General features: G+C 46.3%; 1 long non-coding RNA gene across 1 annotated transcript; it reads left to right on the top strand.

Annotated features, from left to right (window-relative positions):
• The first annotated feature begins 84 nt into the window (after positions 1 to 84).
• Positions 85 to 23,774, top strand: LOC121359468. Its single transcript, XR_005956046.1, has 3 exons — positions 85 to 201; positions 431 to 640; positions 20,035 to 23,774. It is a non-coding gene; the product is annotated as an uncharacterized LOC121359468 (long non-coding RNA).
• Positions 23,775 to 26,763: the final 2,989 nt, after the last annotated feature.

Genomic DNA, 26,763 nt, shown 5'->3' with positions numbered 1-26,763 from the left:
TTATTTGGCCTAGCTAAAAATAGCAGAGGGGAAAAAAAAGGCAGAGTCAGGACCCTGCAGGACCAGTAGTCAATGGGCTGCGAGGAGCGATTGAACTCCAAGCCCTGCTCGGCAGGCTCCAGCTGACGGGCTATTTTTTGCCGTGGTTGACTAAATATGGTCAGGGAGGGAAGAGCAGGAGCAGGGGCCGCGCGCCCGGGGGTGCGTGTTTGGGATGCTTCGTTGGGTATATAAGCACTGGAAAGGTGGACTCGCGTCCTGACCAGAGCTGCCCCCTCCCTCCGCCAGCCCCCCGCAGCCCTGTGCATCCCCCCGCAGCCTGACCCCCAGCCCGGGCTGACCCCCGGGGGGGTGACAATGAGGAGCCTTTATTGTTTTATTAATTTGTGAAGAATTACCTTTAATTTTTTTTTTTTTTTTTCTCTCCAAGTGAGGACTAATCCCATCCCTGGGCCTGCTCTCTGTTCCCTTCCTGCATTAGAGATTGGCTATAAGGAGAAGGCTGACGGCTGCAGCATGAAGCGCATTATTACCTTGTGATTCCATGACCCTCCTCTATGCATCCCTAACTCTCGAAAGCTGATTCAGCTTTCAGCTAGTGCTCTGGTGAGTCCTCTGCTGCAACAGAAGCTCCTAACTGGTATGTCTTCTTTTTTTTTTTCCCCTCTCTTCTGCTCCCTGTCTTGCCTTTAACCGCTACCAGCTCAGCTTGGTTTAAACACTTTTCCTGGCCAATGCAGGACTTACCTGCCAATCCAACTTACCCGGGGACTTAAATGTGGGCTTCTGCATACACAAATGTATGTGTGTGTGTGTGCCTGTGTGGGGATTTGCTGGGTGTGTGTTTAATCTGTGGATCGCTTAGGAAACCTCACCCCCCTCTTTTTTTTTGTTCTGCTGTGGCATACTCCGCATTTAAAAAAAAAAAAAAAAAAAAAAAGGGAAAAACAAAAAACCAAAAACTAACAAACTGCAGAGCAAGCAGTGCACTAGAATAATCTGAACTGAAATGTTAGAACTTTGACATGCAACCGTTCTGCAAGGTTAAACCGGCCTTTAAATGCCTAATTCAGACACAGCCTGGCTAATGACACCTGGGGGGATTGGGGTTTTATTTATTTATTTGCAACAAACTAGTGCTATAAGCTGATATGAGGCAGAGCAAAAGGGTGAGAGGTGGTTAAACTTAGCCTAACTTGCAGTGATCTCAATGCTGTAGTGATTAACTGTTAAAATGCCGATAAATGAGTATTAATTGCAGGCGCATGGTTTGTGGACGATCAGAAAGGGAATATGGGGAGGAGGAGAAGTTAGGTTTCCCTGCAAGGGTTTGGAATTCAGGTTACATGAAGTGTAGCATCAATTGACTGTTATTGCTTCTGCAACTCAGAGTTGACTGTGGTCATTATATTTTATATGATAGTGGTGGTACTTATCACATGGATATATAGACACCAGTTTGGTGAGGTGGATCCTGTGGTGCACACACACACTCATGCAGATTTAGGTATGTTTTACAGCATGCATACGGATATTTTATATGCATCTTTATGCATAGGTATATAAATGCTATATACAAGCAGGTGTAATGTATGACCCAGACACAGCCCATCTCCAGGCTGTGTGGGGAGTGTGGATACAGGTATATGTGTGCCTGTGCCTGAGGGAGTGTGCTCTGTGTAATTGTATAGGCAGAAATCCGTGATTTGTGCTGTCAGTTTAATTGCTGGGTTCCTCTCGAGCAGATGGTTGTGTCTGTGGCTCCCAAGGTCTGAGCCCAGTCTCTCTGCCATGGGCTGTGCTGGGACGAGCACCTGCCTCCACCTCGGCCCTGCTGGCATCTCCCTTCTCTGGTGCCCAGCCCTACACAGGGGCTGGATACAAAGTCCCCAAAGGTTTGTGCTACACAGCTTCATTTTGACTTTGACACTTGGACCTGAGCAGCACCTTGAGCCCTGGGCAGAGCAGGGATATAATATACAGCATGTTGCTTTCCATCCCTCTCACCCCTCTCCTTCCCCTTTCACCTTCAGGCAATACCTCAGGCTCTTCCCTCCCCTTTTATTTGCCCCTTGGCCTCTGCATGATCCAGGTCTCCATCCATTTTTCTCTCCAGAACAGCCACAGTTTTATTGCGCATGTTTTTCTGTCAAGAGCAAGCGTAGGAGCTCAGCGAGCCCAAGTGGGTTGAGGATAGTGGCTGATGTTCATCCACCACCACTCTACTCCTGGTGGTAGCTGGAGGATGGGATCCACAGGGTGCCTCTGGTGTTACATTAAAGGCACCATCACGGCCATTTGTCTGCTCCTCCACCAAATGGCACAACCCTGGAAAGCATAAGATTGCACCCAGAACCTCAAAGAAAATTTCAGTCGCCGCGATGAACTCTGCTGCCGTGGTCGTGTCATTGTCTTCAGTTCTAGTAAGGATTTATAAGGTCATTTTTTTTAAAGCTCCTCCACAGGGCTCGCTTTAGATGGCTGGCAGCTGCTGTCCCGCTGGTCTGCAGAAGTTGGGGACTGTTTAGGACAGCCCATGTCAAATGCATTTGAGGAAATCAAATTGGGTACAAGGTGCAGATGTTTAACGGCCCAAGAAGGCCAGTAGCTGTCCTACTGCTGTCAGTCTGAAGGAAATTCAATACCATGGAGCGCTTGGCTGTGCAACACCCCACCACCAACACTTTGTTTTTGTTGTTTGGTTGGTTTTTTTAAAAATCTGAATTACTCAGACTTTCCTTTATACTCTTCAGCTCTCCCTTTGCTTTAATACACTGCAGTCATGCATTACACCAGTGCCACAGCTCCATCTCTCTTCCCCTTAATCCAAACTAAAGGTTGAAATTTGCCTTTAAATGAGACAAATGATGGTGGTTAAAAGGGCCAACAAACTGATGGAATGAAGGGGAAGCTGCACAGAGTCAAGACCAAGGCATGTGCTGGTGTTGCATGAGGGGTGTGAAGCGATTTTTGGGGTTTGGGGCTGAGCACAGCGGATTTACACCCGGACTCTGTGTGGCCTTTGCTTTTCAGTGCTACTGGAAGTCGATGGGGCGCAGGGAAATATTTGCTCCCCAGCCGGCAGTGATATTTTAAAAAGCAGCGAGACGCATCGATGCAATTAGGTATTCCAAAGCGCTTAGTTTGCCACTTGCTAAGTTTACTTAAACCCTCTTTAAAGGGTTCATTAGAAGACTGTGAGGAACGGTAAAATTCATTAACACGGAGGCAGCCATTGCACATTTGCCTGTAAATTGGTATCGATCGGCGCAGGTGAGGAGGCACCGTGCCCGCCCTGCTGAGCGAGCAGGCAGCGCCCGCCGTGACCTCCGCCGCGCTCCTGCCTAAATCCTGCCCATTATAGTCTCCCATTCAGCCCGGGCGGCCAGCGCAGCCCTGCCACTCGGCCCACATTGTTCAGGGAGCTTTAAAGCTCAGCACGGCTGCGAGGGAGGCGAGGGAGAGGGGCAGAGGCAGGGGCAGGGCTGCGTGCGGGACCGAGCCCCACGGGGCGCAGCGCGGTGCCGGCCGGGGCGCGCAGCCCACGGGGGATGCGGGGAGAACTCGGCAAGGCTTTGGCCCGAGCTCCCAGCACCTCGCCTTGGCTGCCTTTTATGTCTGCAGGTCTTCCCAAAGCCCCTTAGCTGGCGTGGAGCTCAACCGGATGAGTTATTAGAAGCAATTTTTAATTATTTTTTTTATTATTTTTAATGCCCTGAACGTGCTGAAAGGCGTGTGCTGTCTTTTGGGGGTTGCTTATCTGTGGGGGTAGTGTCTCGCTCCCAGTGACCAGCAGAGGAAAAATCATTGGATTCACTAGGTAAGATGCTTTCTTCTTCCTATGCTTTAATCTCTACTTACTGATAAAGCAATCGCGTGTCTGGGGCTGATGAGTTCTCTTACTCTGGCGAAAGGAGCAGTCCTTCCCGGTGGTGGTTTGTAAATCAGTAGCTTGCCATTCGATTCTTGGCTTTCTGAAAACAAATTGGCTTTTTGTTTCCAAATTGTAGGATGGAGGCAATTGGGAATTGATAGATATTTAACTTTCTCCCACATGGCTTTGTCTGGAATGAAACCCATATGCGTGTACAGCAAAGGCTTTCCTCTAAACCACATTTTTGTCTTTTTTAAATGCTGGAAGTTTATGATATAGAATGAAACACCTACTTTTTAGGTGGAGTGGGAGGCTGGCTTTTACTCTGTGCCGTTTATGTTTCAAAGAGCCCCTGCTAGGGCAGCCACTGGACCTCTGCTGCTTTGTGTCCAGTGAATTATGCAGTTCCCCTTCCCAGGACCCAAAATCCATCATCTGCCGAGAGCTCAGCCCAGCATTACGGGCAAGGATAGGGAGCTGGGGTGTGTGTGTGTCTGCACATGGGCTGGGCAGGAGGAAAGTCTGCTGGTTTGAACTGAGCCGTAACTCACTCTCAGGATGTAAATTGTAAATCAGCGTTATTTTTCCTCCTGTGACCATATAAATGCGCATATTGAAACTACCTGCTTGAGAGACATACTTCTTTATATGCCCATATGAACCTGGCAAGCTATGGAATGTAAAGAAGTATGTATTTCAGGTGGGAATCCTTCTCAGAGGAGCAATGTGTGACCCCGGGCAAGGCGGGGGAGAAAGACAGACAGATTATTTTATATTATTATTTTTTTTAACTGCCTGACCCGGCAGACTGACTGGGGAGTCAATTGATGATCTTGTTCCAGCGCATGTATTGTTCTGTCACTTTGCCTGTGTCAGCAGGTGGAAATGCTCATCAGGACATTAAATATTCAATATGCTGACTGCGGCATGGGCTTTGAAAGGCGATGCCAGAGGAAAGCTGGCTGTCCGCTCCTGGGTTTTAACAGGGATGCAGGCCAATCCCTCCCTTCTCCTGCTTCTCCATCGACCCCTTTTACCCCAAAAATAAGGCTGGATAGCAAACAAAGCTGGCTGATCTTTAAATCTAGGAACAACAAAAGGAGGTGGATGGTGGGGGAAGAAGAAGAGAGAGGAAAAGGAGACAACAGTTGTGACTCGGGTGTGCAGTGTTTTAGCTTTAAATTAGTGTGCAAATTCCGCTTTTTGAATCTTCCCCACATTAAAACTTTTTGTGCTTAAAACTGGTGAGGAGGACACCTTCCTTGTCAGTGTGGTGAGCCGTCGAGTCAGCGGATCACAGCTAAAGCCAGAGGAGTGCCCTGAATATAGGGGTCTTAAATAAGAAAATTAGATCCTAATTCTGGAAGCCTTTTCCTTTGTAACATTTTCCAGTGTAAAATAGTTGGCGATGTTTACAGGATCTTACCATAATGTGGCAAGATAAAAGAAATTTAGTTTAAAGACACATTTAATGTTCTGCCTAGGCGGGAGTCACATCCGAGGGTTTAAAGCTTTCACCCCCAAATTTCCTCATGTTTCTGTGAAGTTGCAAGGATGTGCAAAGCTGAACTCCTCCAAAAGCCACTTCCCAGTTTCCCAAACTCCAGTTTCCATCTCTGTGGGGCCGCTGAGGGCATCATTTTGCTTTTGAGTGATTTCCTTGCAATCACAACCCCATCTTTGCCTTACTCACGGGCTCGTCAGGCATCGTTTGGTAGGTGTGGTGCCAGGACATGTCATGCAGAGGTTAATCAAGTCTTTCCCATGGCAGCATCCTCCCCCAGGCATGGGAACAGTCGAGGCTCTGAGTTTGGATTTTGGGGAGTCTTTATCCCTCTCTATTCCAGTGAGCGCCGCCATCACTTGTTCCAGGTATGCCAAAGGGGATCAAACTCAAGCAGGTGCTCGTGAGTAGTGGGTGAGAAAAGGCAGGTTGGGCTATTGGGGAGATTTCCTACCTGTAGGATTTGTGGGGTTTATTGAGGTGCTTTTTGTTGTTGTTGTTGTTGTTGTTGTTTAGATTAAAACCCATGGCTGATGGAGGCGTGGGCAGTGCTGAGCCCCTTCCCAACAGAGGAGGAGCCTTTGCTTTTTCTGCCAGGTGGCTTTGGGAAGGCTGGGTTTGCACTGGAGGATGGCTGGTGTGCACATTATCCTGTTGGCTTTTTCAGATGCTCTGGTTGTGCAGGGCCCTGGAAAGCCAGGGTGTTCCTGGCTGGCTGCGGCGCAGTCCCTCAGGACCCGACTGCAGGGATGCAGCAACCCCTGGGCTCAGCCCCACCAGCAGCCACCCTGCCTGGGGACAATCCTTGGCCCCCATGACCCCACAAGGGTTGGTCCTGTGGGTGTCCAGCCCCATTTTGGGGTCAGACTTAAATATGAAACTGGTGGATGCTGGGAAACGAGCTGAACCCGGACAGGACGGCACTGGTTCCGTGCAGGACTGCAGTTCTGCTCCTTTGTAAATCAGCAATGTTACCTTGAGTCTCTGGATGAAAAATGAGGACAATTCTCACCATTCTGAATATAACATAACATTACATCTAATATATAATTTATATATGAAATTCTCCTCCTTTCTTTGCTGACCCTTTGTCCCACTCCTTCTCATTTCCCTTCTCCTGCCTTTTTAAATTTTTTTCTTTTTTCCTTTTTTTTCTTTTTTTTTTTTTCTATTTTCTTTTCTTTTCTTTTTTTTTTTTTTAATTTTCTTTTTTCTTCCTCCCCTCTCTGTTTTCTTCCCATTCTCAGCACAGGTTATACTAAAACCCCTGTGCCAATGCATGTTGCTCTTGCAAGGTGTTCATGGTTTGATTTACAGCAGATACCTGCATTTGTAATGCAATTTTTATCTCCTTCCCCCCGCCTCTCTGAATTAATACGCTTGTTAATCACATGGAATTGCTAACTTTAGGAAGTCGCTAAGTGCTCAGATTTATTTTTTATGTAAATATTTTCAAAGGTATAATTCTGAGCGCTGTCTCGCAGCATGGCAGCGGAGATGGCAGGGGAAGCTTTGGCATGGACTGTGTCACCTGGGCTTGGATGATGTTAAAAATGAAATGGATTGTATGTGGCCCCCCGCAAGCCATGGTAGCCTTGCTGTTGACACCAGTGGAAGCAGGTGATGGCTGCAGGCCTTCACCAACCACTTGGTGCCATTCTTCTGCTCCATGGCAGCTCTTTATCCCTTTTACACCTCTTTGGATTAAAACTGCGGCCGTTACATTGCACTGGGCCCGCTCTATTTTACAGCTAAATTAAATCCACTTCTCTTAAGCTCTCTATAAATTGGTGAGCAGCTCCTGGCCTTGAGAGCCGTGGTGGGTGTGATATGAGGAGCACTCGTGCTGGACCCGCAGCGCTGGGATGCTCAGGTGCGCCCATCCATCCTGCGAGCCGAGGACTGTGCAGTGCCAGGCACAGAAACAGGAGCTCTGAGAATTGTAAAAGCCATAAATCCGGTGGACCAAATTAGTTAAATTTTTCTATTCTATGCCTCACAAAATCCAGCCGTTCTGGAGATGAATTCCCCGCATGTAAGCGGAACTACCGGCAGGTATAAGATGGATATTTCGCACGTGCACATGAGAGCACAGGGACAAATTTGTGCCATGCGGTTTTCCCTGGCGGGTTTTTCTTTTTTCTGTACTTTTGCGTGTCTGTTGCATTGATGATCCATTATTACACTTGTTACTATTACTTAATGTTGGAAGACAGGTGGTCCCATAAATACTAGCACCCTCTATTTTTTTTTTTTTTAAAGGGGGGGATGTTTGCAATTCAAGTTTAATAGTGCATTCATCAAGAGCAATAAAGCATTTTATTGCACAAGTATTTCAAGGGATGTGCTGGCCCTGGTAAAAGCATTAGTAAAGGGGTGCATCAGCAATCTCATTTAAAACTGTCGACCCAACGTGAAAAATGTTGCGTTGAAGAATAAACTGCTATTAAGCATGATTAGATTGACCTGCAGGACAGATATTTTAGCTGCAGCAGCACAAGTCGATCAAAGTGAGCATCGCTTAGATTGCAAATTTTTTTTTTTAATGCCCTAAATTAAAAATGAAAGAGCCTCAGAATATTTAGGACCAGAGTGTGACTTTGGGGGTGAGATTTGTGCATTCTATTCGAAGTGGTTTGGGAAAGTGGGGAAAGGGGGAAAAGGTATTAATTGCTGCCCCTTTAGCATACATTGAAAATATGTTACTCAGATCAACCAATCAAAAAAGAAATTGTGCTGACTCAGCACTCGGGCTAGTCTGCACGTCCGATTGCAGAAGAGATCAGCACTGCACTGCAGTATCTTTGCCTGCCTTTGACACCAGCCTAGCTGGGCAGGGCTTCCCCTGTGTTTCCCAGGACTGGTTTAGGCCAAGAACAAGAGAAGGCCCTGAAGAGAAGAGGAAAGAGTCAAGGTTGCACGAGCCTCGAGCTGCTAACAATCCTTTTTAGTCAGTAAGAAAGAGCTTCCATGCTAGGTTTGCCCTGCCAGATGCAAGCGGCATGAATTGCTTGGGAATATATCTATTTTTAAAGACTTTCACCACATCTTGCACTTAGCAGTGACTGTGGGCGAGGGGGTGGCGTGTTCCTAGCAAGAGAAATATCCTCGCTCCTCAGCTCGGATCCCTCCCCGGAAAGCCCAGGGCTGATTTCAGTGCCGCACTGGCGGGTGCCTCCCAGAGAAGATGCTGGGTTAAATGTTTGCCGCGTGGTGCTGAAGTTGCTCTTGACCTCAGCCAAGCGGACAGCGATGCTGAGAGCTGCCTTCCCACTGGGATGCGGGGGGTCACGCTGAGAGCAGCCCAGCGCTCCAAGGATGGGAGCCAAGAGAGAACACAGACTCCACTGCTGGCTCGCTGGGGTTGCAGACAAGTTGTGTAGCTTGCCTGCCTCGGTTTCCCTCTGAGGCAAAGTAGGTTCTTGCTGAGGAGTTGTTGAAGCTGTGTTTGCACTGTGAGGTAGAAGGTGGAGGTGGCCAAGGCAGGTGGAGGCAGTGATGTGAGGCCAAGATTGTCCTGGTTTGGTTGGCATTGGCCTGCACAGTTCTGCCCAGTGTGTATTTGGGGAGATGGCACAGCCTGGCTGGACTGTGCCCCTCTGCCCTCGTGCTGTCATGCAAACACTCATCTGCGTTCGCCACACCTTGGAACAGGTGCAAGGTGTGAGGTATGGAGGCTGGACCTCAACTATGAGTCCATGGAGCCGTGCATGGCTGGGGGTATCCCAGCAGGATGAGGGTGATGGGGTCCATGGGGTGCTCCAGCACTGCAGGCCTGCCTGCTGGTCACCAGTGTGATCCTGCGTGCTGGGTGACTCTGCCAGCACCAGGCAGGTTGGGCTATGCCAGGCTTAACCAGCTGTACATGCCCAGCTCTGAGCACCTCGGTGGGCACCCACAGGTGGAGCAGTGTCCCTGTGGGCTGCTGTCTCCTGACCACTGCAGCACCCCGTGATGCTGTTGAGGTGTTTTTGCTTGCACTGTGTAAGCAGCACCGCTGAGCATCCCTGGGTCAGTCTGTATTTTTCCAGAGCATTCTGTACGGAGGAGCAGCGCTGGTGGATGACCCCCTTGTGTGCAAGGGGAAGGCTTTCAGACACAGATATGTCTTGACTAAAGCAGGATTTGACAGTCAAAGGTTTTGGCAGTTGGAACAGTTGCTGGTGGTGCTCAGGAGGTTCAAGGGAAGCAGGTGACTGACATCTCCAACAGATGCAGGGTTTTCCTTTTTTTTCTTTTTCCTTTTTTTTTCTCCTGAAGCACAGAGCCGTGCCTGTAAATGCCTCACCATGCCCAGATATGGCCTGTGCTGGGACCTGTGCCGCTATCTAAAAAAGCCCTGGGCAGACTGATGAGCCTGGGGGAACTGGGGAACAACTGCTATAAATAGTGCTCATTCTCAGCTGCCCTTCTGGGGGGACAGGATTAGGTGGCATCTGGGCAGCCAGGAGGCGTGGGACTCGTGACCACCAACCGCAGAAGTCACCCAGCAGCTGTAAGGACAGGAGCCATCCCTGCAAAGACCTTACATAGGCAAGTCAACCCTGGCATTTGGGGAGTCGGATAAAGCCACAGGAGCAGGAATCCAGTGACCTAAGAGCAATCGAGAATAAAGTTCACCGCAACGGCCGGGAGAGCGCTTCCAATCTGAGCTGTGACCTGGCATTGGAGACAGGACTTGGCTTTTGGCTTTTCAAGCTGTTTGGTGCAAAGGAAGGTGTCAGGAGGGAGATGGTGACACTTGAAGCAAAGTGTCACAAGGAGCTGCTGAGATGAAAAGACTGGTGTTCCCTTCCGGGAGGCTGCGGGTTAATTTGCTTGTTAATTTCCTGGCAGCGTGACTATTGGAAGTTCTGATTTAATATTTGTGTTTACTTTGGGTAAACAAATTAACAAAAAAAACCCCAAGTCTTAATAATTTAAGACACCAACTTGATTGAAGCTAGCAGAAAGTAATGAATCTCATGCAGTCAATTCACTCCCAACCTGACAGGAGGTGGGCACTGCCTGGAGCTCATGGCACAGGGATGGAGGGTAAACTGGTCCCTAAAAGTGAGGGGTGCTTGTAGCTATGGATGCAGGAAAGTGAAACAATTTCTGAAAGAGCAGAGGAAAAGGACTGTGTTGTGCTTGAATTAAGCTCAGCCTTGAGTATTTGAAGGGCAATGATGGAGCAGGGAGCAGGGAAGGCTTGGCCAAACAGAGGAGGTGGCTGTGCAGGTGATACCTGAAAGGGATGTCCTGAAATGTGTGCAGTGGGAAATTGGGGATAAAATCATGGAGCAACACGGCAGCTTGCCCCTGGGCAGGTCTGCTGTGGGATGGGGACTGGAATGTGCAGGCAGGGTGAGGTGGGTATTTATGTCCAGGCTTTGCCCCTTCTGTCACTCACGGTGTCAGAGCTGTGCTGCACCACTTTGCCTTCTTTAAATTAAGCCAGCTTTGTCCTAAAGCCTTGTCTTTGAGACAATAAGATGCACCCGCTAAAATCTATTGTGCCATTTTTGCAAAGCCCAGCAAAAGTCACCCGTGCACCGTCCCCTCCCTGTCCTCCACGCTCATTTAGCCTATTTGAAACTGAATTTATTCCTGGGAAGGTCCCCATCAATTTGCCTTGCTCTTTTGTTGACAAGTTTATTAAAAACCTGGGCAACTACATATTAAACTTTTATCAGTGTCGAGGAAGAATACGTCCTTTGAGCGGCCACAAAAGTTATGGATTGGGGCTTAATGTTTCTTGTTCCACCATTCGGCTGAGTCAGCGTAACAAATAAAAGCTGCCACTTCTTTTTTTTTCCCTTTCTTGAGAGACAGTTCCCTTAACAGTGTAAGTAACTGTGTCCAGTAATGCAAAAAAGGTTTCAGGTCTTGGTGAACATGAGGGTTTTTGTTTCTCTTTGTGCTCATAAGTCTTTGAATAATTTGAATAACTAATATAAAATAAGAAAATATGAACCCTGCAGAAAGTTATTACTGCTTAGCTCTGAGCCAATAGTTTTGGTAAAATAACTGTTACTTTCTAGTGTTTATATTAAAAAAATGCTGCAAATTAATAATTGTTGTACTGCAAGTGATGTGTTTTCATCCAGTGTGAGGGCAGGAAGGGTTGGGGAGATGTTTGGTTGGGGATGTCCCTTTGCGCCGCTGCAATAGGGGATCTTCGCTCTTTTTCTTTAGTCATAAGATGAAACAAAGAGGAGGGCAATATGTTGCACCAAAGATGTTAAAAATAAAGCGTTAGAATTGCATAACCTAGTTCCCGTTTTGCCATGCAGCTGAGTTTTTAGGAGTTGAAAGAAGCCTGAGAAATAATTGGTGGGAAGGAGTTTAAACTGATATAACAACAGTCAGGCAGGGGGGGAAAAAGAGCATTGGTGGGACTAAGCCACAATTCTTAAACTCTGATGGGCAAATAAATAAATAACACAGCATCTTTCTCTGCCTGTCACCGTGTCCAAGGATGTTTTAGTTCTTAAACAGGTTTGCTGGCATAATTTGTCAAGTCCAACAGGGAGGTTTCCGCGTGACAGCCGATTGTTTTTCACCAGGCACAGTGGTGCACCAGAGCCGTCCTGCCGGCTCGGAGCAGCTCCATAATTAGACAAGAGTTAAAATTCCTGTGTGAGGTGGCTCATCCCTCCTGCCCAGGGCATGGCACAGCCCGCCAGGGCCCATCCTGCGCCGTGCCCGCGGCCGGCGGGGAGCGTTCCGGACAAATCCCTCTGCCTCCAGGAGTTTATCTGCATCACCATTTGCTCCAATTATAACTAATTGGACACGTATTGCATTTTCATAGAATCTAATTTTCTATTGATTTTAACGGGACTGCTGGTGTTTTGTACTATTAAGTGGTATCTCCTATCAGTTGCTGTTTAAAAACGCTGAGTGCACTCCCCTGTATGGGATTATGCAGTCAGCACATGTTTTAAAACCTGTTTAATTGTTAGGTCCATAAAACGCACAAACTGTATTAGGGAACGGCTTTGTTCTCTTTTGAGAGTGTGAGTAGCAAAACAAAAAAATCCAACGCCACAACTATTTCCACAGCCAGTTTCAGGAGGTGCAGCTCCCAGAGTCCTGCTCAGAGTCTTGTGCTTCAGGAAAAGAGCTTTGGAGGGACCCTCTTGATCCCACATGGAGCCAGCTCCCTCCAGGAAATGATGCTCTGCATTGTCAGAACAGAGCAGGTCCTGCTTGACTGTTGTTTTTAGAGGAGGCCTAGGACCAAAATTTGGGTTAAGAAAGAGATAAAGTTATAAAGACCTTAGATGGTCTTTATAATGAAGAAATAAGGTGATACTGTAGGGTATGGGACTTTATTCCCTGTCATAGATATTGCCATGTACCTTGGCAATACACCCAAATAAAACCAGACCATCAAATTAGACATTTCATTTCAGCAAGTACTCCTTGAAGCAGGGTGAAAGCAACAGTCCTCTGGTCAGCACCGTTTAAAGAGGAGAAGACTTAAAGGAGATATTTAGGAGAGGAAGGGAGAGGTGGCCTGGCAAGGGGCATTTCCAGCAATGCTCAGGGATCGCTGGCTCAGGGATATTGGATAACAGCAGTCATGGTGGAGAAGGCAGATTAAAGGAGATGGAAATGAAGTTTTGGGGCAGTTGAGTTACCCCGGGGTGCTGGTGAGTTTGCTGTCAAGTTGCTGCGTTCGCTGCTCATTAGCAAGGGCCATGTTGTGTCTGTTGGAGACAGGTGAGTTCATGAGGGTGTATAAATTAAATAGACACTTTATTAAGTTCAGGTAATAGTTTTGGTTTGAAAGACTGAGTGGCTACTGCAATGTCAGCAACTGCCTTAGTGCACAAAGGAACTGAATGCTTTTTAATTAAGTCAAATAAAATCCAAGCAGAAGGCTCTTGAGCCTTGTCTGGAGTCTACTTTTTGGGTTGAACATCTTTAATTTTAGAAATGTTAATAAAACACAGTCTACTTTTTCCCTGTAATAATATAAGTTCAATTAATATTTGATGTCTGTAAGGAAAAGGATAAAAGCAGCAAGCTTGTATTTTCTGGTTTACAAATGGCACATTGGGCAGAATCCTGCAACTGTGGCATTGATTTAAACATCCTCGCAAAGACACCATGCAATAAAGTTGAATCATCTGCAGTATAAGTATGTCTGTTTGGGGGAAAAAATAGCGATGTGAGAGAGTAGACATTTTCCTGTATTATCAAAAGCCACTTCATTTTGAGGAAATTTCCTCCAATTTAGTAATGTTTGGATGGAAATCAAATAACACATTAGCTTTGGGAAAGGGGGGAAAAGAAACCTTCCAAAGCTAATTACAAAGGGAATGTGCACTTCATTAAGATAAAGCTGTAGGAAATCAATGTTCTGTATTGTTGTTTTTTTCCTTTTGATTGGATTTTAGAATGATAAATTGTTCATGCATTTGATCTAAAAATGATTTGTTTATTCAGATGAAGAGCAACAGTACTTTGTCTCATTTGGCCTTTTAGCTTATAATGATAATGGCTTGGAGGGCTGCTCATTTCTCAAAAGTGTATTGGACTGGAATAGGCAGGAGATTTCTGGACTCAGAAGGATGGGCCCCATGCAAGGGTTTGTTGTAGGCTAATTCTATTGCATGTTGAATCTTCTGCTTCATTAGGAATATCGACAAATGCTGATAAATTCTTTGCCTTTTCTGTACTGTCTATAACACGTCTTTATTAGAATATTGAGGCTGAAGTGGAAAGATCTGCAATAGAGGAGATTCTCGTGTTGGGTACTACTGATCCTTCTTGCCACATCACTGGGGGCTTTTGCCCATTTTCCTGGATATAATCATGGACAGCAGAGCCAGCAGCCAGGCACAGGTGCCATGTAAGGGTCACCAGAGCGGGACAAGCCAGGCACGTGTTTGTGCTGCTATTTTGGCTTGGATTCACCTCTAGCCCCTGGCTCTCACTCCACGTGCCCATGGCTCTCCAGTGCCATCCCACAGCTCCTGTAGGCTTTGCCCAGCTCAGGATGGCAGGGCCAGGAGCAGGGCCATGTGCAGGGAGGCACCAGCACCTGCTCCTTCCACACCTTTCCAATGCAAGACCCAGTTTCATGAGGAGATGATGAGACCTGGCTTTGCTTTGGACGCAAACCTGACCGTGCTGGTGTTGGGGGGTTGAGGTTTTGGGCCTGGTTTGGGGTGCTGTCACAGGCTGCACTTGCAACATGGGCACAGGCAGGAAGGGAGAGCAGCACTGATCCCTGCCTGGCTCTTAGGATTGGCAAACTCTGCTGCCAGATCTTGCCTGTTGAATCTCTCCTATTTCATAGTGGAGGGGGCCCAAAGGCATTTGGAAATGGGCACTGGCTCACTAGAGAGATCTGGGACTTCAGCACAGCTCAGAGCTCTGACCACATCTGTAATCCATCTTGTTAGGGGGGCTGGTACAGCTCCAGAGCCCAGCCTGGCTGTGCCTGGGCTGGCAGAGACCTGGGCCCTCCCTGCTGGCAGGCTACAAGTCCCCGTGGGTTGCAGCCCTCTCCAGCTTTATAATGTGGGCTGCTCTTTCTCAGCTGCTGGGAAAGCCTCACCACCAGAGAGACATCATTAGTTTTGATTAATGGCATCCAGAAGAGAAAACCTAATTTTCTAAAAAGGAAAACCTTACCCATAACTCATTGCAGAGAATTTAAACAAAATGTTATAGAACATCCACGCTGACTCACATTGATTTCAAATATGTTCCAAGGCACTCCCCAAAGCAAAGCAAGGGGGAGTGGGGACAACTCTGGTCCCCAGCAGAAGATGCTCAGTGTAACCCCACATCTCTCTCCCACAGTGCTGCTTTCAGAGGACTGACCCCAGATCAACAGGGCTGGGACAGTGCCCACATACCTGGGGAGCAGACTGTGTTTGAGGTGTGATGCTCAGGCAGTTTGATGCACTCTATCCCAAAATCCATGTGCCCATCAGGACTTAGCTCTGTACAGCCTTGGTCACTAATGGCACCTCCACCTGTGGGAAATCACCAGCAAATAATTACTTTCCTTTGCCTCCTGTAAGTTAGCAAAGGATGAATTTAATACTTCCAGGTCTTCACTGCCTAAGTTTCCATTTAGTTCCTTGGCTTGATTGTCTCTTGAAAAGGTACCTACAGATAACTTGATTAAATTAATTGTAGAGCTCTTTTTAAAAGGCTATTCTCTCTCCCTTTCTCTCTCCATCTCTCTCTCCATTTATTTATAGGCAGCTTAGAGTAACGGGTTTGGGCAGTTAAGTGATCTGCAGTGCTTACCGTGACAATGCGAAGCCTGTAATTCTTCAGGAGAAGAAATGCTGGCCCACTTGCAATATTTCTGCGTGCAGAGGTTCCAAGCACAGGTGCTTTTCCCTGGTATCATCTTGCAGCATGGTGGGCTGCGAGGGAGAGGGGGGAAAAGTCACCTTTGCCTTATGACGCATATAAATTCTTTAAATAGGTTATGCACATGGCAATGTGCAATATCTGCGCGTGGCTCCGGGTTAAGAAGGAAAGGCCTCACTTTATTGGCTCCCACTGCAGAAATGATCGGAGCTGCTGTGATTTTTAAATTTGATTTACTGGGTTATTTTTAGCAGTGGGGTGTTCGTGCTGCAGGGCTCTCCAGGAGAAATCAACACCCCAGTGCTGAGATGTGAACCATCACAGGAGTGACTTGGACAGCAGTGGTGGAGCAGGGACTTGCTTTCCCCATTTGGGGACAAATTGCCAGATTATCAGATTGCAAAAAAGAAAAGCTTTTTTTTCTTTTTTCTTTTTTCTTTCATTCCTCCCTTTTGTTTCCTTTCCATCACTTTGCTGTTGGTTTCTGGTGATGACAAATAACAACCATTGCTTGAACAGGCCTTAAACCTCCTGAAAATGCTGATTTTAATGCCAGATGAGAAAACACAGGAGGCTTCACAGTAGGGAAGCAAAGTTTGCTAACCTCTAAAAAAAGATTTCAGGTGTTCCAGCCTTTTCCCTCCCATTTTTCAAGGAGAGCCCTGAGGGGAGAAGAGTTCTGCAGCCTGAGTTCCTTGGCTGTGGGCTGGGCTGGTTGTAGCAGACGACATCCGTGCTGCTGCGTGTTAGGTGTCACTTCAGACACCAAAACAGGGCATGGAGGAGGACAGCACACCATAAAACACTGAAAGGAAAGGAGGCAGGAGGTGATAATTAAAGCATCTGGATTAAAACAGTAGCTTAACATTTACTTATGTCACACTGTAATAGCAACGTGGCTCTCAAAACAGACAGAGCCAAATATCAAGTTTAAAAACGCTTCAGGCTGATGGTTACTGCTGCAGACTATTCCACTGCTGTTCAACCTGCCTCTTTAATTCAGACCCACTCTTCAGCTGTAGCCTCTAAGAAGCTTAAATAAATCCTGACTGCCTGAAAGTGAAGCCATTTGAACCAGTGCGGCATCAGGCAGCAAGTTCAGAAGAGGTCCAGGCAGCTGGGAAAGAAAAGACCCCGAGGAATTCTCTTCTCTGCTGCCACAGCCCATGAGGCCAAATGCTTTGCTAAAGCTGGTAAAATGGAACCAAATCACCTCTTCAATGGATTTGGTCCCCTTCAACCAGCTGTAGCTGTGCATTGATCTCTCAGACGCACCTTGGAGGATGAAAAACTTGAACCCGACCAGGGCGGCTCGGGTAGAAGACAAATGGCCACTTGAACACTGCTGATAAGGAAATGATGATGATTGGCATCTACAGATCTATCACTCGGGCTCTAAACTGGTGGGCTGAGCCTGAGTCATTATGTGGTTGCCAGTCAATTCTGCCTAAGGGAGACCACTCAAGATTGATAATCCCTATCACCCTCCTCCATTGATCTCAGCTGTAACCCAGTGTGTTCCCACTGCAAATGCCGTGCATTTTCATATGTGTTTGCTCATGCCCACCCAGGAGCCCCGTGCCTCAGTGTTTCATCTGCTGCAGGGAAGAATAAAGGTTTTAATCTGAAGTTCCCTCCTTGTGTTTTGTACCATGCGTCGAGATGCTCCTTCAACAGCTCTAGTGGAGAAATCAGCTGTTAGAGGGCTGCCAGAGCTGGGAAGGGGTTGGGAATACCAACTGCTTCCTCACTGCCCAAACTGCAAATATCCACGGTCTGCACTAGCCAACAATGGGTTTTTTTGTTAATGAGATATAAGCTGTGCTCCTAAAAAAAAGAGTCCTCTGTTTGACTTTGTTGACCTAAAGGACTTATAAAGTTTCTACTCCAGTCTGGTCCTTATAAGCACTAATGTTATGCTAATGGAGTTAAAGAAAATCGCTCACTTTCCCGTGTAATAATGATTGGTGGGAAAGTAAGCTGGGCGTCATCCTTTCCCAGCCATCGTAAATCTATAGGACTCTCACGAGCTATGAATATTGCAGCTTTAATGAGCCATTTGGATGCAAAAGTCTGATGGGAGATTATTCATGTCTTTACTTCTTAACAACACCTGGCCCAAGTTAACCCCTGGCATGAGAGTGTGCAGAGATTTGTCTCTTTTCACACGCTAGAAATTAGGTTGACTTCATTTCACATCCGTGGTCCTTTAGGTACCATTTAAGTGTTCCTACTAGGACCAAGAGTATTCATGTGCTTCAAGATAAGGAGTCGTTTGATGGATCTGAGGCTTAACATGCATCTAATATTTATGTCACTGGGTATTTAAAAGGCAAAGACATGAGGAGCAATGTTACTGCAGGACTGCCTTTCCTCAGCTAAAAGGAAAATAGTGTTTACTCGATCCTGCTGGCTCATTTTTCTGCACTTTAACAGTGCCTAAACATCCATGTCGATATCCTACTGAAGTCTACATGTGGGTTTTTTTCCCATATACTTCAGTCAGATCAGGCATATTTTCCTTCTTGCCACCAAGCGATTTCTTAGGAACGGGTAAAAGAAATTACAGGTTCTATTTTTTAAATTTATTTCTCTTCACAGCTGCAGCATCTTTCTAAGCACCCAACAATGCACCCCAAAGGGCTTTGGCCTGGCCTGATAGAAGATTGCAGGGAATGCAAAATGCATTTGTTGATGTTTTTGCCTGCAAATAGAGGAAAAGAAGTTTGCAGCTGTGGGTAGTGAGGGTGCTTGTTGCTTTCCAGTCGAAGCCTCAGAGCACACTCTGCCCTTGGCAAAACAGCCAAGTGGCCACCACCTCTGTGACTCTGAGTCACCTCTTGACACATTATCTGTCCTGGATGATTAATTGCTTTGTAATTATCCGTGCTGGTTTGTGTGCACTACTCAATCCCAATTTCTAATTCCCATCTCAGAAGCATCAAGCAAAGGCATCTGCTGAGGCACAATTGACTGTCCAGGCAAACCACCTCAAAGCTGTCACTGCCAGTCCTGAGATTCCTGAACATCCTTGGGATGAAAGCACAGGGGAAGGGAAATCCTCAGCGCAAGTCCCTGATTGCTGGCAGTCTGGGCTGTGAATGATGTTGGGACTCTAGAGGAAAAGGTTGAGTAGAAACAGATGCTTCCAGCAGGTTGTGGCCTGGGTTTCCAAAATACCATGCTCCTCCCGCCTGCTCCCACAATCTGGGTTATTTTCTCTTGTTCCCCAGAGCTGCATCCAATTTAAACAACACCATGATTAACATTCTTCCTTGGTAATGATAATTAAGTTACTAAAAAATGTCAAATGGGGAAGCTGGAGGCATTGCAACTTGAATAAAACCAGGGAAGGTAAATGAATTTTTTTTTTCCTTAAAGAAGTTTGGTACCCCCAAAGCCACCTTGAATAGCAGGGAAGCTTCCAGCTCTCTGGAAGCAAGAAAAGGTATGAATACACAGGGATCCCAAAAGTTGGGCCATGCATTTAAATGCCTAAATGTGGATCCCACCTTCAGGCACCCATGCTTGAAGATTTCTGGCTGTGTTTTTATTGCCTAATTATGTCTTTATGGAACAAGAAATTCAGTTCACTTAGCATGGAATTTCTATAACAATACAGCCATTATGGTCTAGTCAAGGAAATATGAGGCCCAAGAAGAAGGCAGCAGGTAGACTTCAGGGGAGCTCTCTAGGGACTGATAATGTGTAGGAACAAACGTAAGGCATAGGCCAAAACATTGTAAGTATCCTTCCCACCAATTTGTGTTTCAGCCCTGCTCACTCCCAAATCCTTCCTGAGGCAACAGCAGGGTTTGGAGCTCGGTGATGTCTGCCCTTTGCAGCCAGGAGCTGCCCAGCTCCTGAACCCATCCATGGTCTGAAAATTGGATCTGCGTCAGTTGATTTCCCATAAAGCACAGCTCTGAGTGGAAGTCTTACCACTGACTTTGAAAATCCCAGGATCAGGTCCTGGCTAAGTCATTAGAAACCTTTAGCCAACCAACCTTAACTACATCAAATCTAATTGTTTCCCATATCCACTAAGAGGCTGCTCTGATGGCTCACCAGACACTGCTGGTTTCCTGGAAACCCTATTAGCTTCTCAAACAAGGCAATCCTGAGGACTCAGTCCTGCAAACCTTTTGTGCAAATATTAAATAACAGCGAATAATTAGCAAGAATAATCCTTTTTGCTTGACCCTCTTCTGTAATAAAGACCTTTGTCGGCGAATGCAAACGTTATTTTGAGGAGCAATTCATAATCTAGAGCTGCTGAACACATCAGCCTAAATACACTAATACTTTAATATCCATATTTGTACAGGACTTAAGACAGACAAAACCAGGCACGTTCTCTGTCCCAAAGACCTGACAGCATTCACCAGTCAAGCATAGGAAGAGGAGGTGGCAAAGAAGGGACCCACTTCTGCCTTTGATCTTCCAAGTGTCTCAGGTGGTGTGATCAGATCAGCTGGATTCTGCCCATGGAGTTTTTTTCTGGCAATCCTTTTCCTTCACCTGTTTTTCTGTTATTTTTTAAATTTTTTTTTCTGAGAGGGGAGAAAAGAAAGGACAAGCAAGCCAACAGGCAGATAATTGTTCTGTGCTGACAGTTTGTTAAGTGATGGAAGCACAGTTTTAGTCAAGAGATCTGCGTTACAGCGGCGAGTGAGCAGAAGTCTCTTCTTTTCCTCCCAGATGGCATTGACATATAGCCTGAAGGGGCAATCAGGATACAAAGCTAAAGATGGTTAAAGACATTAAAAACTGTACAATGTGAGCACTATCTACACCAGGACCATCACCCAGGAGGAAGATTCATCCTGACATATCAGGCAGAAGTCAGATCTTCCATTGGTGTTATATAAAGCCATTGAGCCGAAGGTATTTTTGAGATAGACAAAAAAGATATATTCCTGCTACTAACCATGTCTTTTCCAGTAGGTCTTTATTGACTCTTGAAAAGCAATGACCAATAAATGTAATGATCTGCCTTCCCTTTTCTTTCTGTGTGAACAATATCTTCTGCAGGGTGTTCATCACTGCAGGCAATGAGTGGCTTGAGCCATTCCTGTCTAACTCCACTTCCCAGCAAGACACTGAATGCATTCTCTTCATCACTCTGTTTCCTGGATCCTGCCAGGGCTTTTGTTAATGATAAATGTTGCACTCAGGATAAGATTATAAATCTTGCCATAGGATGGAGGGAATTTGAATTCTGCATTCCTTGGATTTGGTGTTGTGTAAGTTGCTTAATTAACTTGCACAGAGAATGGGCTTAATAACATTGCATTTTTTAATAAGCAAGCAGTGCAGCTGGAGGGATAGGGAACCATGAAGACAGGAGTTCACCTGCAGGAAAATATCCTCTACTTCCCCCAAAAGCGATAAAAATGTCAATACATTGACACAACCCCTAATTAAAAATGACTGCCATAATCACGCTTATCATAGCCGTAGGACATTAGTTTGGATTAAACACAAACAGCGGGATGTGCTGCACATGTTTTCCAAAGGAACAAAGGGCTGGATGATGGGATCTCCTGCACACCCAAGCGAGAGCAGAGGAAGGATCCCTCAGCTCCTACATGTGGGCTGCTCCTTCACCGTCCTTCCCTCTGAGCTGCACGACGGCGGCCGCCTGCACAGCCCGAGCTGTTTGCAGCCAGGAGATGAACCATGTCCACGTGTCCTTTTTTGGCTGAGGTTGGAGCAGACGTCCTTCCCTTTGTGTCTGACGTGGCCAGACAGCAGCCCGGCGGCCTCATGCATTACCTCAGCTCCTGCAGCACTGCTGAGCTGTAGTAGCACCCAGCCTGGGGTGTGGATACGTCCTCCTTTCCCTCAGAAGGAATGAAATCCCTCATTTTGGGGTATTCAGCAAGCAGAGGGACAACAGAAAACAGCTTGTCGATGCTCCATGTCAATTATATTGTGTGATTGGCCTGACTGGATTTGATATGGATTTAATGGTTGGACTTGATGATCTTAGGGGTCTTTTCCAACCTGAATGATTCCAAGAGAGACTTCCTATTTCAACGTTCAACTGCTCTTGCCTTTATGCGTGTGATACTGATGTGCACCCAGGGATCTGAGCTGGCTCTAAGCACTTGTCTTTTATTCTACTACACCAAAAATAAACACTGAGATGCTACATGTAGCCCCGGGGCTGAAAGGTGGGATTGCACCACAGAGATGGGGCTGAGGAGAAGCAGCATCTGCTACAGGGGGGCTACAAGGAGTTGAGTAACTGAGTGATGGGGCAGAGCATGGGCAGCCTTTCTCTTGAAGAAACTCAGCACCAAGGGTTTCTTTTCCAATTCCATGTGGGATAGTTACTTCACATCTCTCAGCATCTCTGATAAAATCTGCCTCCAGCTCTTTCTGCCCTCCCATCCTATAAATTATTTTATGCAATGCCTGACATGATTTCTACTTTCTCCTGCATAGAGGGACAGGAGTGGGGAAAGAATGAGAGAGGGAGAGGTTTGAAACTGTTTCCCAAATATTCCAGTGTCCAGCCATGAGCTGATATCCTGGCAGGAGTAAGAGGTGGCCCCGTGCAGCACTCACTTATGAACAAATAATGAATGATGCTGCAGCTTCTGTTCAGCACAGGGAAAGGAATTAATTTCTATCCCCCTTTTGTGGATCACCTGGAAAGTACAGGTGTAATCCATCTTTCCACGGTGAGGATCATGGCCCTGTGAGCCAAAAAAAGCCTGTGAAGGACAAAACCTGGGACAGCCCTTTGAGCTGGGACATCCATCGGTCACAGAAAGAAGCAGGAAAAGAAAGAAAGAAAAAAAAGAAGAAAAAAACCACCAAATGACTTTAACTGATACAGATTCATCTGCTAGGGAAGCTGGAGCTAAGCCTGGTGTAACATCCTCACTTCATTTTGGGGATGAGCATTTCATTCCCTGCTGTCTTAGAAGTGCTAAAAAACTTCACAATAATACCTTTTCATAATTTAAAAACTTCCATTGTGATCTCCAGCCTGCAGAGTCACTGGACAATTTAATGTGGGGTGTGAGTAGATTTTCAACATAGACAGATTGATTCATGAGTGAATTAATCTGATGCATCTTTTAAATGGAAAACTGACATAATTTTCCATAAGAGACCTGCTAATAAAGCACATTTACTTGGTGAATCCATTTTTTCCTGTACTAAGTGCACTATATAAGGTATAAAAATACCAAATCAATAACCAAAGAGTATATAAAAATGAGACTGACAGATCAGAAACCATGGGTGAGCCACCCTCTCCTTGACTTCTTGGGGAACTCTGTTTCTGCTGCCGAAAGCCACATTCCCACAGTCTTCCCAGGACAGCAAGGCTGCAAAACCCCAGGTGTCCTTGTAAGTCCCAGAGGGGACAGGGAGCAATGAGCCACCTGCTTCCAGGGGTATGATGGCACCAGTTCTCCTGCAACCCTCCCTATTTTTAGAAGTAGATAGTTTGAGGGGGTTGGGTTTTTCTTCTTTATTAGTTTTATTATTATTGTTGCAGAAGGAACTGAGTAGAAGAAACGTGTTTAAAAGACAAAGGCATCTTCCACAGTATATTTGTGCAGGGAGCCTGCCAAGGGAATGTGCACAAACTCTCCTTTTTTATTCTTTAGCTGGAGTACAGCAGCGTTATTTCAAAGGAAATGCCTGCACAGTCTTCCCTCTGCAAACACTGCAACCATCATTCCATTAGTGCAATTCTCCCGTGTGAGCTAATTTAACAAGCAGTTGCTTTGCAGGCTGTGGAGAATTGCCTCTTACCTAATAATTCTGCTAATTTGCTTAACTTTCCCAGATTGCAAATGGCCCTGCTCTGAACAGGCAGATTTCTACATGAAGCCCCAGACAAGTTCCTGACAAGAGCCAAAGGAAAGGTGGATGGCTCAGGAGGTTAAAGCTCACAGTCTTTTATTTTGACCTTTGGGCTAGCATTCAAATTTGCTTGTTGGGAAAACTGCATTCAGCATGTATTTTCTTCAGGGATTTACGATACCCTTTTGCTTGTAATTATTCTCAGTTGATGCCTTCCATAAATTAAAGAGGCTTCTATTAGCAAGCTCCAGTCCTCTTAATTATCTTGCAAAAGTCTCCTTATTTGTGGCGGGGAGTTACCCCACCAGGATTGCCATCCCTACAAAGCTCCTGGTCCGTGGCTACAGGCAGAGAAATAAGGAATGTACACGGGTAATACAAATGTCTGAGCAATCCCAGAAAGAAATGAAAACTGCAGTAAAGGTAAATGTCAGACTATTTAAAGACAATGTTAACTATTGATTTTTTAGAGGAGACTACCTCTTCAAAGGATGGCAAGCATGACTTCAGATACAGACAAAGCAACCTAGATGGATGGTGGAGAGAGGGAGGAGAGTGGTCTGGGAAAGCAGAGATTTTCCCAGAGAGCAAAATGAACCCTTGATGAAGCCTCTGGGATTAAAGAGGTGGCTTAGCTCTTTCACAGCATCCACCCTTCAACCCATTTAAGCACCATGCCTTTTCCAAGAAATGAAGGGCAAAGAAGCACTGATAAGCAATAAAGAGATAAGCAGCAAAGTACTCGTTTCACTGGTGTTTCCCAATGAAAAATGAACCCTCCAGCACACCCAGTGATTTGTTGTCTAAGTAGCAAAGCTCACCCAAGTTCCTGATTTTGCTTCCAGCAGAGATGCTCATTGCTCATTCTCACTCCCTGGAGCAGCTCGGGCTCATTATCCAGCAGTGGTGCTTCCTGCCTGCCCCTGCCTGTGTGCAGCTCATCCACAGCCATGCACATTTTATACATACATGTATGTACCCTTGCCTCATGGCCCATGCTGTGCTACCCCTGCCAAAGCATCCCAGAGCAGATATTCCTGGCTGCGGGCACCTGCATCCGCAGGGAATTGTTCCTTTCAAGCTGCAGTGCGGAGACAATGCTGTACATGGTGCTTTGGGAAAACAGCACGATCAGAATTTAGTTAGGGGAGTTAAAGGTCTTCCAAGGCTGCATTTTCAAAAAGGGTAACTTCTTATCTCGACGGGTGTTTTGGAATGGGAGGCATGAAAGATCTAATCCAGTGAGGTGTAATGTCAGAGAGGGCTAATTAAGTTTGCATTTGGATACAAACTCTCTTCCAGAAATTTGGCTGTTGAAAGGAAAATCATTGTACACATCTGCTCAGCAAAGGAAATGGGCGATGCCACTCCTCACTTTAGCAGGCTTTGACAGGTACAGGAGAGGAACAGACCCTCCCAGTGCCCTCTGTTTCCCCTCTATGAGTCATTTGGATGCTTCAGCTTGAAGATCCCCACAGATTTTATAACCCTAGCTCCCCTCTGGCAGCCAGCTCAAGGTGCAGAAAACCCCAGCTCCTGGTATTTCCTAAACACAGCAGCAGAGTATGGCATTACTGCCTGGGATAGCTTTGGGTTTAGATGTACTATTTCAATAAGGAGGTCTTCAGACAGTGTTAAATGACAGATGATATAATTTCTGAATGTGAGGTTCATCTGAATTTTATTTTCTGATGTTTTGACTCATTGACTTGATGTCTCTCTATTATGCACACACCTCTGGAGATGTTGCTGGCAATGATTATGCATAGCATTGAGTTAGTGAATAAAACCACTCCAGGAGCTGCTTTACAGATCACAGTATTGTTTTCCCTATAATTGTCCCACAAATGGTGGAAGTTATATGGAGAGAGCAGCATGCTCTGACAGACTGCATATTTTTGCAGTGTGCATCAAATCTCACTTTGGCCTCTGAGACTTATTTCTGATGGTTCTTGGGGATTTAACTTTAAGACCAATGTATTTTAGTATCCATATACGCTCCACTGTTCATGTCACCCGGCAGCAACTGAGGATGAGCTGTCTCCTTAATATGGATGAGACACCAATTTATCTAAGTTATCACCTCCCAATCTCTCATACATCTCTGCTGTTAACTGCTGTGTTTCTGACATCCATACCTAAACTCTCTACAACTTCTTCTTCAATTGAAACCATAAGTAATTTTTTGGCTGGAAGTTCTTGATATGTATCTAATGGCTTCTTCATCTCTCAGCCTGAGTTCAGCCATGAGGTGATGGAATCAGGCTCTGGACACTGCATTTTAAACCCACAACTCTACATAGATCCACACAGCACACTAAATCAGGGTGTCTCTCCAGCATTTGAAAATATATGACTGAATTAACATGTCTCAGGCTCATGTTGAACAGCACTGCAGCCCCGTTGTGCACAGCCTCAGCATTTGACTGCAGAGTCAGCAATACTCTCCCCCTTCCTGATGCATTCCCAAGCCAGCAAAACTTAGCCCTTCTCCTGATATTCTCTTTATAGAAGGTCCCAGTGGTATTATGTATCAAATAAAGGTCTCATTACTTAGATTCTGGTTCCTCCATGGCATTGCTCTCGTTAATCACTCTGGTTTTCAAGCCTGTGCTACAAACCATTAGAACTGTCTCACTTCCCACCCCTAAATTAGAGATTCCCTCCCCTGCCCCTCTGTGCCACAGGGGCCACCATCCCCCTGGGGACCACTGCTGCTGCTGCTGGGCCAGTGCTGGATGGCTCGGCCATGAGCTCTGAGCTTGAGTCCTACTGCAAAGGGATGGTCTCCCCTTCCTGCCCAGCCTCATTTTGGGGCCCCTGTGGGTGATCCCACTGCTAAATACCCCACTCTGACAGCTTTGTGCCTTGCAGCATCTCTAGATGCATCTTCCTCCCAGGTGAAAAGGAAAACTCTTTGGTTGTGCCCCAAACCTGCTTACTGACTCCCTGACTTCCCTCCAAAATGGTTGGTAACAACTGAGGGTAGGGAATCATCTCCTTCTCCCCCATTCCAGTTCCCACTGGGGTTTATTTCCAGGCAGTTCCAAGGTCTGGCACAGAGATCACCCCAAAGAGTCACACTCTGCTTTTCCTACAGACGGAAATGCAGCAGCCCCCACCTCCCTCCCCTGCTCCCACTTCCCACTCCCCTGGCCTCGACACTGCTCTTTGCAGGCTGGGATCCAGGGAATTTGCTACTTTCTCCAGGTAATATATTTTTTAG

This window comes from Pyrgilauda ruficollis, unplaced genomic scaffold (assembly GCF_017590135.1).
Source record: "Pyrgilauda ruficollis isolate IOZ18807 unplaced genomic scaffold, ASM1759013v1 scaffold45, whole genome shotgun sequence".
Lineage (NCBI taxonomy): Eukaryota > Metazoa > Chordata > Aves > Passeriformes > Passeridae > Pyrgilauda > Pyrgilauda ruficollis.
The sequence above is the reverse complement of the archived record's forward strand: the minus strand, read 5'-3'. Positions and strand labels throughout refer to the sequence as shown.